The sequence below is a fragment of the Saccopteryx bilineata genome, chromosome 4 (assembly GCF_036850765.1).
Source record: "Saccopteryx bilineata isolate mSacBil1 chromosome 4, mSacBil1_pri_phased_curated, whole genome shotgun sequence".
In the NCBI taxonomy this organism is placed as follows: Eukaryota; Metazoa; Chordata; class Mammalia; order Chiroptera; family Emballonuridae; genus Saccopteryx; species Saccopteryx bilineata.
Genome location: NC_089493.1, coordinates 10,283,764 through 10,297,713, shown reverse-complemented (window position 1 = coordinate 10,297,713; position 13,950 = coordinate 10,283,764).

Below are 13,950 nucleotides of genomic sequence, written 5' to 3'. Positions count from 1 at the left end.
GGATTCCATTCCAGACCCTACAGTAGAGCCCACCTCTCAGGGTTGTGGTGGGAGCTAAATGTGATCGTACACAGGCAGTGTCTACGCAGTGCCTGGCCCAGGGCAAGCAGAGAGAGGCGACTGACAGGTTTATGGGATTGGTTCTCATGTGTGGAGGATGGAGACGCAGGAAGAGAGGGTGCTTCAAGTCTTCATGCCATCTGCTGGCAGAATTCCCTCTTGTTCCAAGGAGGCTGGTCTGTGTTCTGTTAAGAACTTCAATTGAACCCTAGCTGGTTGGCTCAGCGGTAGAGAGTTGGCCTTGTGTGTGGAAGTCCCGGGTTCGATTCCTGGCAAAGGCACACAGGAGTAAGCGCCCATCTGCTTCTCCACCCTCCCCCTCTCCTTTCTTTCTATCGCTCCCTTCCCTTCCTACAGCCAAGGCTCCATTAGAACAAAGTTGGCCCAGGCACTGAGAATGGCTCAATGGCCTCCACCTCAGGTGTTAGAATGTCTCCAGCCACAACGGAGCAACACTCCAGATGGGCAGAGCATCACCCCCTGGTGGGCATGCCTGGTGGATTCTGGTCAGGCACATGCCGGTGTCTGTCTCTCTGCTTCCCTGCTTCTAACTTCAGAAAAATACAAAAAAAAAAAAAAAATCAACTGTACCACCAATTTAAATGTTAATCTCCTCCGAAAACACCCTCACAGAAACATGCAGAATAATATTGGACTGCATATGTGGGTATCATGGCCCAGCCAAATAGACACATAAAATTATGTCATCGTTGGTAGGGAAGGGATGGAGCACCACTTCTTCGGGGTGCTGGGCTCCGTGTTTACGTGAGCATCTTTCTAATCTCAGTGTCAAAAGGCATAAAACATGTTCTTACATACTTCTTGTGAATGTTGACTCATCTCACTTTTAAATTTTTTTCTTTTTTGCATTTTTCCAAAGCTGGAAACGGGGAGGCAGTCAGACAGACTCCTGCATGCACCCGACCGGGATCCACCCGGCATGCCCACCAGGGGGTGATGCTCTGCCCCTCTGGGGCATCGCTCTGTTGCATCCAGAGCCATTCTAGTGCCTGAGGCAGAGGCCACAGAGCCATCCTCAGCGCCTGGGCCATCTTTGCTCCAATGGAGCCTCGGCTGCTGGAGGGGAAGAGAGAGACAGAGAGGAAGGAGAGGGGGAGGGGTGGAGAAGCAGATGGGCGCTTCTCCTGTGTGCCCTGGCCGGGAATCGAACCGGGGACTCCTGCACGCCAGGCCGACGCTCTACTACTGAGCCAACCGCCCAGGGCCTCATCTCACTTTTAACTGTACCTTGGAATCATGCCAGTCATCGCTAGAGTCAGGAGAAAGCCTACCTGGGCCCCATGGAGGACTGGGTGTGTGGGAGGACAGCTCACCATGGCTGCTTGGGCCATGGCCTGTGTTGCGCCCACAGAACGGAGCCGGGTGCCTGTGCTTCTCGGTGTTCTTACATGTGCCAGTGGTCTTGTTTGACGGAATGCTGCCCACCTCCCTGGAGCGTGTAGGACAGCAGGCCCCTCACGTCCTCGACGAACGCTGAGTGTAGTTCACTAGGACAACACTATGTGAGCACGTTTTAGTGTGAGGGACACTAGACCCTCCTCGCCCTCCAGGAACACCCTCCACTATGTGGGGCGCGAGGGCCCCCACCATCGTCCACGAGCCCCTCCCCTCTCTGCTTTCGCCACGGATCTGCCTGGATGTGACGCGCGCCAGCATGGCTCTCAGGCCTTCCTCCGTCTAGTGGTGCCGCTGAAACCACTGCCTCCACATTTCTAGAATGATCCACCATACCCTCTCTCACCTTAGCTCCTGCGGCCCAGTCCTGGGTCTCTCTCCCCTCTCTGGGAGCCTGCATGTTAAGTGGTGATGCAAATAGCAGGCCCTTTCCTTGGGCATTTGAGCATTCTTTTTTTTTTTTTTTTTTTATAATGTTATTTTTTTAATGGAGTGACATCAATAAATCAGGATACATATATTCAAAGATAACAAGTCCAGGTTATCTTGTCGTTCAATTATGTTGCATACCCACCACCCAAAGTCAGATTGTCCTCTGTCACCTTCTATCTTGTTTTCTTTGTGCCCCTCCCCACCCCCTATCCCTCTCCCATTCCCCCCTCCCCCCGTAACCACCACACTCTTATCAATGTCTCTTAGTTTCACTATTATGTTCCACCTATGTATGGAATAATACAGTTCCTGTTTTTTTCTGATTTACTTATTTCGCTTCGTATCATGTTATCAAGATCCCACCATTTTGCTGTAAATGTTCCGATGTCATCATTTCTTATGGCTGAGTAGTATTCCATAGTATATATGTGCCACATCTTCTTTATCCAGTCATCTATTGATGGGCTTTTTGGTTGTTTCCATGTCCTGGCCACTGTGAACAATGCTGCAATAAACATGGGGCTGCATGTGTCTTTACGTATCAATGTTTCTGAGTTTTTGGGATATATACCCAGTAGAGGGATTGCTGGGTCATAAGGTAGTTCTATTTTCAGTTTTTGAGGAACCACCATACTTTCTTCCATAATGGTTGTACTACTTTACATTCCCACCAACAGTGTATGAGGGTTCCTTTTTCTCCACAGCCTCTCCAACATTTGCTATTACCTGACTTGCTAATAACAGCTAATCGAACAGGTGTGAGGTGGTATCTCATTGCCGTTTTGATTTGCATTTCTCTAATAGCTAAAGAAGATGAGCATCTTTTCATATATCTGTTGGCCATTTGTATCTCTTCCTGGGAGAAGTGTCTATTCATATCCTCTTCCCATTTTTTTATTGGATTGTTTGTTTGTTTGTTATTGAGTTTTATGAGTTCTTTGTATATTTTGGATATTAGGCCCTTATCTGAGCTGTTGTTTGAAAATATCATTTCCCATTTAGTTGGCTTTCTGTTTATTTTGTTATCAGTTTCTCTTGCTGAGCAAAAACTTCTTAGTCTGATGTAGTCCCATTCATTAATTTTTGCCTTCACTTCTCTTGCCATTGGAGTCAAATTCATAAAATGCTCTTTAAAACCCAGGTCCATGAGTTGAGTACCTATGTCTTCTTCTATGTACTTAATTGTTTCAGGTCTTATGTTTAGATCTTTGATCCATTTTGAGTTAATTTTTGTACAGGGGGAGAGACTGTAGTCCAGTTTCATTCTTTTGCATGTGGCTTTCCAGTTTTCTCAGCACCATTTATTGAAGAGGCTTTCTTTTCTCCATTGTGTGTTGTTGGCCCCTTTATCAAAAATTATTTGACTATATATATGTGGTTTTATTTCTGGGCTTTCTATTCTGTTCCATTGGTCTGAGTGTCTATTTTTCTGCCAGTACCATGCTGTTTTGATTGTCGTGGCCCTATAATAGAGTTTGAAGTCAGGTATTGTTATGCCCCCAGCTTCATTCTTTTTCTTTAGGATTGCTTTGGCTATTCGGGGTTTTTTATAGTTCCATATAAATCTGATGATTTTTTGCTCTATTTCTTTAAAAAATGTCATTGGAAGTTTGATGGGAATTGCATTAAATTTGTATATTGCTTTGGGTAATATAGCCATCTTGATTATATTTATTTTTCCTAGCCAAGAACAAGGTATATTCTTCCATCTCATTATATCTTTTTCGATTTCCCTTAACAATGGTTTATAGTTTTCATTATATAAGTCCTTTACATTCTTTGTTATGTTTATTCCTAAGTATTTTATTTTTTTTTGTTGCAATCGTGAAGGGGATTATTCTTTTGAGTTCCTTCTCAGTTGTTTCATTGTTGGCATATAGAAAGGCTATTGACTTCTGTATGTTAATTTTGTATCCTGCGACCTTACTGTATTGGCTTATTGTTTCTAGTAGTCTTTTTGTGGATTCTTTGGGGTTTTCGATGTATAGGATCATATCATCTGCAAAAAGTGATACCTTTACTTCTTCTTTTCCGATATGGATGCCTTTTATTTCTTTGTCTTGTCTGATTGCTCTGGCTAGAACCTCTAGTACCACATTAAATAAGAGTGGAGAGAGTGGACAACCCTGTCTTGTTCCTGATTTAAGGGGGAAAGCCTTCAGTTTAGTGCCATTTAATATGATGTTAGCTGATGGTTTATCATATATGGCCTTTATCATGTTGAGATATTTTCCTTCTATACCCATTTTGTTGAGAGTTTTAAACATAAAATTGTGTTGTATTTTATCGAAAGCCTTTTCAGCGTCTATTGATAAGATCATGTGGTTTTTGTTCTTTGTTTTGTTGATATGGTGTATTACATTAACCGTTTTACGTATGTTGAACCATCCTTGAGATTCTGGGATGAATCCCACTTGATCATGATGTATTATTTTTTTAATATGTTGTTGTATTCGATTTGCTAGTATTTTGTTTAGTATTTTAGCATCTGTATTCATTAGAGATATTGGTCTGTAGTTTTCTTTTTTTGTGCCATCCTTGCCTGGTTTTGGTATGAGGGTTATGTTGGCCTCATAAAATGTGTTTGGAAGTATTGCTTCTTCTTCAATTTTTTGGAAGACTTTCAGTAGAATAGGAACCAAGTCTTCTTTGAATGTTTGATAAAATTCGCTGGTATAGCCGCCAGGGCCTGGACTTTTATTTTTGGGGAGGTTTTTAATGGTTTTTTCTATTTCTTCTCTACTGATAGGTCTGTTTAGGCTTTCTGCTTCTTCTTGACTCAGTCTAGGAAGGTTGTATTTTTCTAGGAATTTATCCATTTCTTCTAGGTTGTTGAATTTAGTGGTATAAAGTTTTTCATAGTATTCTACAATAATTCTTTGTATATCTACAGTGTCCGTGGTGATTTCTCCTCTTTCATTATGGATTTTGTTTATATGAGTTCTTTCTCTTTTTTCCTTGGTAAGTCTTGCCAAGGGTTTGTCAATTTTGTTGATCTTTTCAAAGAACCAGCTCCTTGTTCTATTAATTTTTTCTATAGTTTTTCTGTTCTCTAATTCATTTATTTCTGCTCTGATTTTTATTATCTCCTTTCTTCGGCTGGTTTTGGGTTGTCTTTGTTCTTCTTTTTCTAGTTCCTTGAGGTGGGAAGTTAAGTGGTTCACTTGGGCTCTCTCTTGTTTGTTCATATATGCCTGAAGCGATATGAACTTCCCTCTTATCACTGCTTTTGCTGCATCCCATAGATTCTGATATGTCGTATTGTCATTTTCATTAGTCTGTATATATCTTTTGATCTCTGCACTTATTTCTTCTTTGATCCATTCATTTTTTAAAAGTATGTTGTTTAGTTTCCACATTTTTGTGGGATTTTTTTCCTCTTTTTTGCAGTTGAATTCTAGTTTCAAGGCTTTATGATCAGAAAATATGCTTGGTACAACTTCAGTTTTTCTGAATTTGCTGATGTTGTTTTTGTGGCCCAACATATGGTCAATTCTTGAGAATGATCCATGTACACTGGAGAAAAATGTATACTCAGTCACTTTGGGATGAAATGTCCTGTAGATGTCTATCATATCCAGGTGCTCTAGTGTTTTGTTTAAGGCCACTATGTCTTTGTTGATTCTCTGTTTGGATGACCGATCTAGAGCCGTCAGCGGTGTATTGAGGTCTCCAAGTATGATTGTATTTTTGTCAGTTTTTGTTTTAAGATCAATAAGTAGCTGTCTTATATATTTTGGTGCTCCTTGGTTTGGTGCATATATATTAAGAATTGTTATGTCTTCTTGATTCAGTGTCCCCTTAGCCATTATGAAATGGCCATTTTTGTCTCTGAGTACTTTTCCTGTCTTGTAGTCAGCATTATCCGATATGAGTATTGCTACACCTGCTTTTTTTTGGATGTTATTTGCTTGGAGTATTGTTTTCCAGCCTTTCACTTTGAATTTGCTTTTATCCTTGTTACTTAGATGAGTTTCCTGTAGGCAGCATACAGTTGGATTTTCTTTTTTAATCCATTCTGCTACTCTGTGTCTTTTTATTGGTGAGTTTAATCCGTTTACATTTAGTGTAATTATTGATACTTGTGAGTTCCCTATTGCCATTTTATATCTTGCTTTCTGTTAGTTTTGTGTCTTGTTTTATCCTTCTCTTTCATTTTTCTATCTTTTGTTTTTATTTGGTTATATTCCATACATCTTTCCTCTGTTGCTATCTTTTTTATCTCATGTGCTTCTGTGGTGGTTTTTTCAATGGTGGTTACCTTTGAGTAATGAAAAGGGTCCCTACCCTGTTCATTGTAGTGAACTATTTTGTGAGTACTTTTGCACTCCATCGTCCTTTGCTACTGTTAATCTCCATCTTCTCCCCCTCTTTCTTTTTGTTGTTGTCACAGTTTAAATTTGGTTTTATTGTGTTCTTCTTGGAGCTTTTACTTGTGGCTCTGTTTTTTTTTTGTTCTTTGTATCTGATTGGAGAACCCCCTTTAGTAATTCCTGGAGTGGGGGTTTTCTGATGATAAATTCCCTCATCTTTTCTGTATCTGTGAATGTTTTTATTTCCCCTTCGTATTTGAAGGATAGCTTTGATGGGTATAGTATTCGTGGCTGAAAGTTCCTCTCTTTCAGGACTTTAAATATTGGGGTCCACTCTCTTCTAGCTTGTAGAGTTTCTGCTGAGAAATCTGATGATAATCTAATGGGCCTTCCTTTATATGTTGTATTCTTCTTTTCCCTGGCTGCCTTGAGAATTTTTTCTTTGCTGTTGGTTTGTGTCAATTTCATTATGATATGCCTTGGATTAGGTTTGTTGGGGTTAAGAAAACTTGGAGTTCTGTTTGCTTCTGGAACTTGAGGCTTTAGTTCTTTCCACAGGCTTGGGAAGTTCTCATCTATTATTTGTTTGAGTATGTTCTCCATTCCATTTTCTCTCTCTTCTCCCTCTGATATACCTATTATTCTTATGTTATTCTTTTTGATGGAGTCAGATAATTCTTGTAGGGATATCTCATTTTTTTTAATTTTTGAGTCTCTTTCTTCTTCTCTCTGTTGTGCCTCAAGTTGTTTGTCTTCTATTTCACTAATCCTCTCTTCTATCTGACCTGTTCTATTAGCTAAGCTTGTTACTTCGTTTTTCAGCTCGTGAATTGAGTTTTTCATCTCTGTTTGATTTGTTTTTATAGTTTCAATTTCCTTGGACATATATTCTTTGTGTTCATGGAGTTGTTTTCTGAGCTCCCTATATTGCCTTTCTGTGTTTTCTTGTATATCTCGGAGGATTTTTAGTATTTCTATCTTGAATTCTCTGTCATTTAGCTCCAAGCTTTCCAATATATTAAATTTTTTCTCCATAGATTTTTCCTCATCTAGCTGTGTTACCTCTCTTTCTTTTGTATCCATGATATTCGATTTTCTCTTCCTTAATGGCATCTGAAGGTGGTTTTGTTGATAGTATTAATGAGATTTAATAAAGAATAAAAAGTTAAAAAAAATAAAAAAATAAAAAATCGAAAAGTTGTTTTTTTAAAAAAAATTAATAATGAAATAAAGAAAAATAAAATAAAATAAAAATTAAAAAAAAAGGAAATTATTCCCCCCCTCCTTTTTTCCTCTCCTCTCCTCTCCCCTCTTTCTTGAGAAAATCTTGTGGTGGACTGTGAGTTATAACAAACAATGCCTGTGATGGAGGGCCTGAATTGGGGAAAAGTAATAAAGGGGCAAAAAAGAGAAAAAAAAAAAAAAGAAAAAGAAAAAAGAAAAAAAAAGAGCATATGGACCCACAAAAAGCAAATAAGGAAAAAATTTGGGTCAAGAATAAAATGATTTGCTTTTAGGTGTTGGTTGTCTAAGAGTTATGATGAGAGGAATAAGAGGAAAACGGAAAAATGGGGGGACAAATTAAAAACTTACTATTGTATTTAGTGGAACAAGAACTAGATAATATGGAGAGCCAGGGATGGGAGCACTGCTAGTGAGTTAAAAAGGTGAAGTAAAAACCCCCCAAAATGCCACAAACATAGGTTTGAGTCCCAGATAAGATAATTTGTTTGTTATTGAGGTTTGAATGAGAGGAGATGTAAAGGAGAAAGGAAGAAACTAATATAGAGGGAGAAAAGAAAGAGAGAGAGAAAAAAAAAGAGGGAACCACTAAAAGAAGAAAAAAGAAAGGAGAGAGAGAGAGAGAGAGTTAAGGATTTTGGAGTGCAACCCTCATAGAGAGAAAGGAAGAGAAGAGAAAAGATAATGGGAGATGTAACACTTATGGGTAGTGTAGTTCAAGGAGAGGAGAGAGTAAGACCGGTAGAGAGTTAATCGGCCAAATTGGAGGAGGAAAAAAAAGTATCAAGAATGAAGATAAGAGAAACAAACGAACAAATATAATAAAATGGGATAGGTTATAAAGTCTGCAGATTATTCTTGATTTTGAGAGGTTATCTTCTTGCTTTTTCTTTTCTCTCCCTCTTCCTGGTCGGTGACTCTGTACCCCGGGTTCTGCCCCTTTGGCACGCTCAGGTAGAGGTTTGCAGTTGATAAGTCTCTATGGCAATGTCATGTATTGTGCTTTAGTCTCGTTGGGAGTCGAGGCTCATTAGCATTTATAGGCTCCGACAGTGAGAGAGTCCGTGTTCCTGGAGCCTTTCTCCTAGTCTTTCCTTCCTCAATTAGTAGCCTGATAATCCAGCTATGGGGTTGCTGCTGCCTCTGCCTGGATAGTAAGAGGCTCAAAGAGCTGGCAACTCCCCACTCTATTTCCACTCAGCACAGGGCTCTGGGTAAGGCTCAGTCAGTCAGAGCTGCTAGCATAATCAGGCGGGCTTTCCGCCCACTCAAAGACCTCTGGCTCTGCCACTCTGTCCGGTAACACAAGCGGGCGCCCACTTCCGGGGCGCTTGGAGGAAACTCTCACTCACTGTCTGCAACCAGGATATCCGGCCAGCAGTCTCACGCTCTGAGTGAAACCCCCAACCGCAGGGAAAAGTTGCAGCGTTGGAACCGAGTCTCGCTCCGTCCCCGTGCGCGGCCCCCGCAAGGCGCTGGGGTGGCCCGAGACTCCGCCCCGGCCCACACAAAGGCCCCCGACTCTGCCCCTCTGCGCGACAACACGGGCACGCACCGCCGAGGCACTCGGAGGAATTGCCCACTCCCTATCTGCGAGCGCAAACCAGGATATGAGGCCGGCCGCGGTTCCCTCTGAGTGAAACACCCTCCAGCACGGAAAATCTCCACCATTGGAACTAGTTCTCACTCCCTCCCGTGCGTGGCTCTCCCAGGGCGCTGGGGCTGCCCAGAGACTCCGCCCTCGGCCCACAGAAAGGCCCCCGACCCTGCCTCTCCGTGGGGCAACACGGGCACCCACCTCCGGGGCTCAGGAAGAAATCTCTCGCCCACCAACTGCGCGCACGCCGACCAGGAGACCAGGTAAAATGGCCGCTCCGCTTGTCTTTCTTTGTTTGGGTTTGGCGGGAGTGTTAGCTTGTATTGCCCGGGTTGCCACAGGATCAGATTTTCCTCGGCTTGGATATCCGTGCCACAGCCTGGTTCGGCCGCTTGTGCCGCGGCGGCCTGGATCTATTCACCCCCTTTGCCCGCCTCAGTTTCTATATTCACAGTTACCAGAGAAAGCCGCCCTGTTTAGGTTAGTGAGGAAGGCGGAACATTTCTTACTCCCTATTTCCTTCGGGGTTTGGTTATATATTTAGCCAATTTTTCACTCAATCATACCTTTGGGTGTATTGCGAAGCATCTGGAAGCTCCAAGTATAGGTTTTTCTGTTTCTGGTTGAAGATCTTGTTGAGTTTTGGGGGAGATTTATCGGTATCGCTTCCTACCCTGCCATTACTCTCTGAGCATTCTTGATAAATAAATAAAATATTAAGCTCTGCATTGACTCCTCTGGGGATAAATGGGGTTCCTTCAGGTTCACGTTGTCCCCAGAAAAGAAAACACTCGTGTTCTGCCCTAAACCTCGCCACCGTTGGACTTCGGTGGATTTTTTGGCCCTGTTCTCTGTCACCCAGCTCCTGGCTGTTAGCACAGGTGGCCCTGGTCGTGTCATCACGTGGCTCAGCCGACTCTGTGCCCCGTCTTTGGCCGCCAGCCTCACTCCCAGCCTCGTGTTTTCAGCACCGAGCCTTGGCTCTCTACCAGAATAGCATCATTTCACCCTCTGGCTTACTCTGCTGTGGGTCACTGCGCTGGCTTAGCCTACCCAGGCAAGGTCCAGCCTCTTGGGTGTCGTTCATGGGTCAGCCTGTTTGGCCAATATCTTCGCCAGCCATGCCTATGGCCGCTGGCTGTGACCTCTCTTGTCAAATGACCTGATGCTATCAGACCTCATGATCTCAAGTATCCAAGGCAATTCATGGCCAGCCAGCTTGTAACCAAGTCCCAGTCCCTCCTACACACACACACACACACACTCACACACTCATACACACTCACACACACACTCACACTCACACACACACACACACAGTTCTGCTCACAATAATTCTGTCCCTTCCCTCCTTAGGATACCCATTTATTTACTCATTTCTCGAGCATGTATCACAACCACAAGGTGGTTGATTTGCTTCGTGACCCTCTCTGTATCGCAAACGACAACCACATGGCCTCCGTCTCCAGTCTCTCGATCTTCCCGTGTTACCGACAAGGAGAGTGCCCCATGCTTCAGCCGCACCTTCCTGTCGGCTGTGTCAGCACTGGGGGACTCTGGAAGTCTCAGTGCCCGTCTCACTGGCTGACTTCTTTGAGGTCAAATCCCAGGCCCTAGAGGAGGTCGGTGGGCACAGGGTGAGCATGGCCCAGGTGGGGAGGAGCTCACAGGGGAGCCAATGAGATTCTTTCTGGGATACTCAATTAACAGTTTCCTGAACATTTTGTGGGCAAAACCCTGACAACTCTTTTCTGTGTTGCCCACCTTCTGGGGAGAGTGGACTTCTCAGTGGCGAGGCTCGGTGAATATTCCCGGTGGAGTGTGTGGCATTTCACAGAAGACGCCGCTGAAAAGGCCGCAGAGGCTGAGGCTGCTGAACCAGCGTCTGCTCTGGACGGCAGGTTCGTAGCCCTCGAAGTCCCTGCATTGAAGCCTGAACCCCAAATGCAATTGGACTTGGTGGGAGGACCTTCGGGAACTAATGAGGGTAAGATGAGGACATGAGGGCCCCAGATATGTGGCCACAAATCAGTACCCCAAAAGAATAGACATCAGAGCGCTGGCTTGCCCCACCCCTGCCCTGCGTGTGCACCCACAAGGGGAGGGCATGTGAGGATGCAGCAAGGAGGCCGCCATCTGCAAGCCAGGAGGAGGGCTCTCACCCACACGCGGCCACGCGGCCACCTCATCGCAGACCTCCAGCCTCCAGAGCCGTGAGAAAACCAATGCCTGTTGCCGAAGCCCCGGGTCCCTGATATTCTGTTTGGGCCACCTGCGCTGACTGAGATGGAATCGTTCATTCTCAGCCTTGTCCCCACCGACCCTTTCAGCCATTCTGTAGCCAGAGTGGGCTCCCCAAAGGGTAAGCCACCATTTCCCCTTTCTGGCTCCCCATAAGCATCATAAAGATAGAGCCCAAATGCTTGAGGAGGCGGAGAAGTCCCATCACCCTCAGCCCCATGGCCCTGGGCAGCCCGCCCCACACCCTCGCGGACTCCTCACCGCCCCTCAGGGCCCCACCTCCCGCTGTCCCGTCCCATTGTTCCCTCAGCCCCCACCCTTCACTCCTCCTCCTCTGTGCACCTCTTCAGGAGGGGAAGGGCAGTGAGGCTGGAGGGCATCGTGGTGGAGGTAGGCAGTGAGTGGGAGGGGCTTGGGGGAGGGAAGATTCCAGAAAACAAGCACACATACTTATTACACTGGATCTTTCATCATCTTCCCTAAGGCAGATACAAGCTGAAACACGGCCAAAAAGCAAACAATAAGACACCTGCTGCTATGGAACCGCACTGTCCCCAAGAGGAGAAAGGTGACTTACTTTCCAGCAGAAGTCGGCCGCTGCAGAGGTCTCTGCACCCGTCGGTGACTTATTCGTACCGCCGCTGGTGTGGCCACGTGGGTAACCCTGCCTTGCGGGTCACTTGGCCAACAGATCATGTTCAAGTAGCCCCTCCCCCAATAATAACAATCATTTTCCCCCTCACGTGTCAGTCCCCAGTGAAACAACAAGCAAGTCAGTGAATTGTGCTGCTGCTTGAGCTCCTGTTCATTAACTGACTGGTGCGTCGTTACGACAAGCACCTGATCTGTGTAGCCCAGGCTCTGGGCGAGGTACTGGGTGAACAAGGGGCTGAAGGCCTGGCCTCCACCCTGGAAGAGAACCCCTGACCCCCAGGAGCTCTCAGTTTAGAGGGAGAAGCGAACGTGTAAAAAGGCAGCTGGGTGCATTTTGAAGGTTCAGGAAGAGCACCCATGAGCAGTGAGGGACTGAGCAGGTACAGGGAAGGGCACAGATAGTGACCTGGGACAATCAGAGAGGCTGAGGAAACTTTCCTCTCGGTCTTTAAAAAACCAGTAGGAATCTACACCCCCTCAGGGAAGCCTGAGAAGGAGATTCAGGGTGCTGGGGTGGGGAAGGGACTCCGGGGAGGGGGTCAGGGCTGGGTGTGCAGGGTTATTTCAAGTGCACGAGGAATTCTCTGTGAACAGGGCGAAGCCACTGACGTCTCTCCACAATAGCGATGAAAGAGTTTGACAGAACTGTCCAAACAACCATTCCAGTTCCCTGGAAATCCACCGAAGGCCGGCAACAGACAGAGAGGCGTTCTTACGGGAAGGGGGGGGCGCGGGGGTGGTGGTGGTGGTGGTACTGAATGAACTCCGGCTGAGATGGAAGAGTCTGTGGCATTCTTGTCTGGGGCTGCTCCCACTCCCTTCCAGCTCTGCCGGTGGGTGGTCTCCCCACAGCGGGGCTGCGGCTGCTGGAGCAGACAGACCCATGTGGCTTGGGGCCTGTGTTGGTTAAAGAGATGATCTCCAGAGTAAAGTGTAGGGGTGGAGGGCGGACAGAGCCCTGGTTTTGCTAACCTGCTATTTATCAAGAGTCACGACCTCAGCATCCTTTCTTAAGTAACTTGTATCAATATTTCTTAAGTGCCTGGCACAGAGAGAGTTTTCTTTTGGGCTTCAACTAATAAATTTGTCCCACAGTGTTCCATTTGAAAGCTGGGCCTCGAAACACACATCTTGTGTGGGATCTGGGGGGCTGGTGGGGAGAGACGTGGATTGGTACCCGAGGTCGGCAGGGAGCAAAGAGGGAGCCTCGACTGCACGTGATTCTCCAGCTCCCAGTGGGGAAGAGGATGTTGGCCACACAGTGTGAAGGGTGCTTCAGGGATGCACCAGTTCCTGCCTTTCTCCTCAACTCCTGGCTGGGAAGAGAGCTAGAAGGATCACCTTTGTTTTAAACCGTTTCTCGTATAAATGACAATAAGGGAAAGGACATTAACCCGGTGGCATTCCCTGCATACCAGCGATTTTGCAAGGCACTGTCCTGAGGGCTTTCTCTGTATTCGCTCAGGTGAGAGCCCAGAGACACAGGCACTGAAGAGCTGTTAGAGGCATGTGAAGCTGAGAGAGCCGCTGAACCGCGCTGAAATCCACATGGATACATGGTGGGGCAGCTGGGTTTCCAGCTGGGACCAGGAGCTGGAACTGGATGCGTTCTGAAGTCCTCTCTCCTGAGCTCTGTCCCTTTTGCCTCTTGTCTCCACACTGTGTGACTGTCCTGCATACGAGGTCCCTGCTGCCACACCCCCAGCAGCGGCTTCTGCCTGCCTTGGCACGTGGGTGACCATCATTCCCCAAGGGGCTGTGACACCAGCTGGGGTGACTGCACTCCCTCAGGGGGACATTGTCAGCGCTGGAGCCCAAGTGAATGCTTTTGATCCACATCAGTAGCTTCAGGTTCTTGTCCTGAAATTTAGTGACGGGCTGAAGGGCCACAAGGAATCACCACACTTGTAATATCTTCCCCTCTTCCTCTCTGATGATCAATTCCACGGCGCAGGATCGCTGAGGCTATGGCGCCCTAGTCTCAGCACAGTGTCT